Source organism: Jatropha curcas, chromosome 9 (assembly GCF_041381405.1).
Source record: "Jatropha curcas cultivar XTBG-Jc1 chromosome 9, XTBG_Jcur_1.0, whole genome shotgun sequence".
Classification (NCBI taxonomy): domain Eukaryota; kingdom Viridiplantae; phylum Streptophyta; class Magnoliopsida; order Malpighiales; family Euphorbiaceae; genus Jatropha; species Jatropha curcas.
In genome coordinates, this window is record NC_143159.1 from 24022275 (window position 1) to 24028445 (window position 6171).

A 6171-nucleotide genomic window follows, 5' to 3' on the forward strand; every position below is an offset into this window, starting at 1 on the left:
ATAATAATTTTATTAAATTAGTTAAAATATAAATAAGCATGATTAAAAATAAATAAATAAAATTAATTGCATGTGAACGTGATAATGATATATTATATAATTATAACTTTATAAATTAGCCCGTTTACAAGCTTATTAGACGACCAGATTCACGAGCTTGCTCACGAGCCTATTAAATGAGCTTTTTTGGGAGTTTGTTCAGCAAGCCAATTCACAAGTTTGTTCGCAAGCCTCACAAATGATATAGTTTGCGAGCTTACCGAGTCGAATTACATCATGCTTAAACTTGGTTCGCTTAAACTTGGTTCGTATATTTAAATGAGTCTAATATTTTATTCAAGTTTGGTTCATTTAAAAACGAATTCCAACTAAGCCTAGAACAGTTTAGTTCATTTACAGCTTTAAATAGGTCTGTTCTTTAAACTACATAAGCCACTCTTAAACTCATACCAATTTTTACTTTAATTTTATAGCATCTTTAAAATTTACTTTACTCTGACTAACACTTTTTATATCTATATTATATATAACTGTGAAAATGTAAGAGAGTAATAAGATTTTCAACAGCACAATTAATGAAATTTGAATATCTTAAAATAATTTTATTGATGACCAATTAGAAAATTATATTTTATTAGTTGATTGGATATAATTTATTAAGATTATTTTTTAAATAAATATATAGATAATTAAGTATTTCAAAATTTTAAGTTTTATCCTTTTAATTTTATTTTATAATATATATATGATAATAACACATTTGAAATTTTTATATTTTATTTTTAAATTTATTTAAATTTATTTTTAAATGTTTGAATTTATTTTTATTATAATTTAAAATATTTTATTTAGAAGAGAGATAAAAAAGAAAAAAAAAGTATATTTTTATATAATATTTTAATTTAATTTTAATTTCATTTAATGGCATTATCACGATGGGATATAACTAACAGATATTATTTTGATAAAAGTATTATTTTAAATTATAAAACAACTGATCTCTTTACAATTGTACTAAATAACTGTTCTCCTTACACTTGACAAATTGAGAGACTTATACTTGGTTGTCTGCTCTAGTTTTATATATCATATAGATTATATAAATACAGTATCCTCCGAAGCCTTTCGATGCTATAACAAATGTCATACATTGTATGATTTGTATCAAAAAATGCACACACTTTATCCCTTCAAATGATAGCGAAACACCCTGAATTTTTATTTTCGAAACATTTGAATTTTTATTAAATCAAAATTTGAATTTTCGACGGTATGGGCCGTAAATAGTGAACAATCTTAATTTGAGTTCAAGTTTTGCAAATTGGGCCCAAGCCCAAATATAATTTCGAAAATTTTGAAATCGAGAACAGTTAAATTTTCGAGTAATAAAATGAAAGTCCAGCAATTAATCTATTATGTATATATATATATATAAATTAATTTTCCTAAAAATCAAATATAATTACTAACTATGTTTTTATTTTTATTTAGTTAATGGAGGAAATGTTAATAAACCTAATTAAAATAATTAAAATATATTGAACCGGACCCGAAACGCAAATTGATTATTCGAAGACCAAGTGAAAAACCCTGCAAACCGAGTAAAAATCGAGCCGAATCATTAAATTAGACCAAATCGGTTCGAATCGAACCGGAATGGTCTAGAAGCCCAAGATTTTTCTTTCTTTTCTTTTTTTTTTCTTCGTTTCTTTTTCTTTTTCTTTTTTTTCTTTCCCTTCTTCTTCCTTGCGCCAGCACCAGCGCGCGACCTTCTCCTCCTCCTCCTCCTCTTCTTCCGACAACCGAAGACCAACGCCGCGCCTCCTTGCCATCGCCTCCACGTCGCAGCAGATCCCGGCTTCCCATCCCTTCTCTCTTTCGTCTCTGGCATACGCAGGAGGTGCAGGAGAGCCGCGACATCCTTCGATCGGAAGATCGCGTCGAGCCTCCTCCTGCCTGATTTTCCAGCAGCGTCGATTCAGTATTGTCGAGGAAGAAGATTCGATCTCTCTTCTTCACTCTTTCCTTCCCGTTCTGGCTGGCGCAGCGAACCAAGAAACTGCGATCGCAGCGCGTAGTAGGTAAAGTCGCATTCAAAACCTTGGTGAGCTCTATATGATCCCTTTTCCTTCAATTATTTAGCTTATTCAATAGCTCATTTGAGGAAAGGGTTGTTAGAATCATGAATGAGAAATGCTAGGTTCCTGAAACACTATTCACACGACTGGAAGTTGGGAAAAATCTGATTTTTGACTATTAATTGACACTATAACTGCATTTTTCAAGGAAATGTGTAAGTTAGGGTGTTTATTGTAGGTCCTATGAAAGAAATTAGAATGATTGTGATATGGTAGCAGCCAACCTAGCTATTTGCTTAAAATTTCTGCTTTGGTATGAGGCATTTGACATGATAAGTTAAGTTTTATTGGTAAATGAGTTAACTAGTGTTTATAATATGGATTTTGATCGAGAAACCTTGATTTGCTTAGGTTGGCAGCAGCTATCTTCAATTATTTCTATTGATTTTTGGTTTGACATGGTACAATTAAGGTTGTAAATCTAATTCTTGCGTGGAATTAGTTAGTTGGTGTGATCCATGATTTTAAGATAGAAAAACTTAATTCTTTTTGCGAATTGACATCAATTACCTTCATATTTTTTGTGTTGCTTTAGAAGAATAAATATATGTAAATGAGCATACTTTCAAGATTTCATGATGATTGATGTATAAATGCTTATTTATGATTTGAGAGACAAATAAAATGGGTTCGTTACCTGAAATTTTGCTTGGCGAGAATGCTGACTCACATATTATTAAGTCGTATTCGGGATCTTAGTTATATAATGATAAAGAAAAGAAAAGAAAGAGTGAATTATAGTTGGCATAGGGTTATTACAAGCATATATATGTGGATACTTTAAACCAGTAGAATGTGGTGGTTAAGTAAATGTTTATTTTCATTTATTTGTTATTTTATATATGGGCTTAACCTTAGATAGCAAAGCTTGGATTGTTAATAGCTAAAGTTTAGTATTGTGATTAAATATTTATACTATTACTTGATATAGAGGAAGGGAAATTAATTTATTTGATTGCCCGATGGATGGGCTGTGTGTGTAATGGTTGATGGATATAATATTGCTGATATTTAAGCAGGTAGATAATCCCACTTTTAGGGGAGTTGCTGCCGAAATTTCGATAGAACTTAGATTAGTTTTAATTAATAATATAATTAATAAGTTTATTTAAATAAATTCTATAATTTGATACATAATAAATAAAGTACTCTGATTAATTATTTATTATCATTATTATTCATTTAAGTATTCGAATATTTATTTATTTATTTTCATTGTTATTGTTTATCATTATTATTATTTGTTTATTTATTATTGTTTGTTGTTAACACTATTACTTATTTATTTGCATTTGATTTTGGATGTCTAATTGTGCATTGCATTACGATGTTTAATTGATTAATATGCTTGCATTTAATTGCAATACTTGATTAATTGCGTTGTGATATTGCTGTGCTTTGTTGTGTGGAATTGGGATGAAGTGGGTCACCATGGGTTTGTGAGGACGGTTGGACCGTCGGCCGGGTAAATGGGAGATCGGCGCCCCCGTGTGTACCTACTGTTGTGATTTGTATGATATGGAAAACCACAGGTTGGCTTCTTTATTGGGCGCACCTGATAATCTAGGTTTGATCGCAGCCCGCAGGGTGGCCTCCTGTTGTGAGCGCCTGATGATCTAGATTTGATGGAGACGACCGGGTTGCCTCTTGTTGGTATGGAAAAGAAAAGAGAGAATGGAAAAACAATGAGAGGGCTGGTCAAGTGAGGATTAGACCGGTCGGCCAGTATGGGGGATCGGCTCCCTGGTGCACACGTTATGAGAGGATGGGCCATGTGGGAGGACGGCTCATCGGGGGTTTCGGTGACACCATAGACTAATTTCCACATGATGTGATTATTTGAAGGTGATATTGTTTGTGAGTACTGGTGACATGCCATTTGTGTGACTGGCTGCGTGAGCATATAACTACTCGGACGACTAGATTTATATATATTTACACAATTGTGTGAATGTGTGTGTTGTGTAATAATAGTTACTCCTTAGAAAGCTCACATATCTTGTCTAATTTTTCAGGAAGTAAGTTTCTCTCTAATTCGATTTAGGATACGTTTCTTCGACGCAGGGCACTAAAGGAATTTTCCTTAGTTCCATAATTATTTCACTATGTAACTGTATGTATAAAAGGCTATGTATATCAATCAGTTAGTGACTCCGCAGTTGTAGAATTTTTTAATATAAGTCCCTTATTTAAATTATATTATTCAGAAATTTATATTAATAGTCAAATCTCACCAATAATTTCTATTTTACAAATAACAAAAAGAAAAAAAGGAAAAAAAAAAAAAAAGGACTAGGAACTAGCCGTTTGCTTTCTAATAAACGTCCTGATTTCACTAATCAACAAAGAAGATTCAGGTAATTCTGACATACAGTAAAATCCATGGATGACATTTGGATATTCAACCAAATACACTTCTTTCCCACATTTCTTCAACCATTCGTAATATTTCATTTGCCAATCTTGTAATATATCAAACCCTCCGACACAAACCAGCGTCGCCGGGAAATGCAGTTCCGAAATATCCGCCCCATTCGGTCCAAAAACATTTACCGCTGGATGGTTCCGGTCAGCTTCTTCCGGCAAGAACGCCTTCCAATACCAATCCGCACGATCCAATGATAAACCCGGACTTCCGGTTAACCGCATTTCCGATTCCGTTCTTTCCTCCCCTCCAAAAAATGGTTGTATTGCTATGAGCCCAATAACATCCAAATTAGAAAACTCATATTCACCGGCTTTAACTGTCACGTGGTGAGCCACGTTCCCGCCGGCGCTATCTCCGGCGATAAAACACCATTCGAGATCAACTTTCGTTGAGAAATTTTCAAAATTCATACAATCAATAAATTTCAATGCGTCAAACCCGTCGTCGTATTGGCTGGGACACTTGTACTCTGGTGCCAAACGATAGTTAACGGAAATCACTACTGCTGGAATTTCTTTAGCAAGTCGTCTGCAAAATTGATCGAATTGCTTTGAATCTGCTGCCAAGAAACAAAACCCACCGCCGTGGAAGTAAACGACTACCGGCAAGCTGTATATAGTACTTCTAGAGGAATTGGTGGCGGGGACGTAGAGACGGAACCAGAGATTGTGATTAGGATCTATGGTTATATCAAAAGAGGAGACATCATTAATGGGTTTTGCAGAAGAAGGAGCTTTAGGGTCAAATAACTTAATAAAATTGCGGTTTATGGTGTAGTTTGATCGGCGAGCGGTGCTGGTGGCCAAGGAGAATGTGGCGAGGATAAGTCTCGTCTTCAATGGAAGGCGAGGCGATGATTTGAGTTTTGATGACATTTTTTGTTGTATTGGTTTTTGGTAATTTGTTTGAATCTAGTCCAAGTATAATGGTGCAATAGATCAGATATGCGTGTGGGTTGATTTACCGTCCGCCGTTATTGTAGAGGAAAGGTGACCGCAAATAGGTGATAACATTAAACGCCATTGCCAAATATGGTTGATTAGCATCCATTGATGTCCAATTTTGTAAAAGCACTACGGTGGAAATTGATTTTCACATGATATTTTTGACGTCTATAACCTTATTATTATTAATAGGGAAAATTATTATTTCGTCCTTGAGGTTTTACATAATTATTTAAGTAGTCCTCGACATTTATACATATATATATAACGTCCCTGAGGTTTGCCATCATCATATTAATTGGTCCTTCCGTAAAAAAAATACATTTTTTCCGTTAATAATTATGACAAACCTCAGGGACGAAATAATTATTTTTCCAAAGGATAATTTTGCCTTTTCTTCTCAAAATTAACGGAAAAAGTGTATTTTTTTGATGGAAGGACCAATTAATATGACGGTGGCAAACCTCAAGGACGTTATATATATATATATATAAATGTCGAAGACTATCTAAATAATTATGTAAAATCTCAGGGACTAAATAATAATTTTCCCATATTAATATTTATTTACTAGATCTTTTTATGACGCACCTTGACTATACTGGTTATATACTCATTTTTTTTACTCGTTTAGCTTTTTTTATTTATATAATTAAAGTAC

General features: G+C 33.3%; 1 pseudogene; it reads right to left on the minus strand.

Annotated features, from left to right (window-relative positions):
* Positions 1 to 4323: 4323 nt before the first annotated feature.
* LOC119370091 (putative carboxylesterase 18 pseudogene) lies at positions 4324 to 5664 on the minus strand (annotated as a pseudogene).
* Positions 5665 to 6171: the final 507 nt, after the last annotated feature.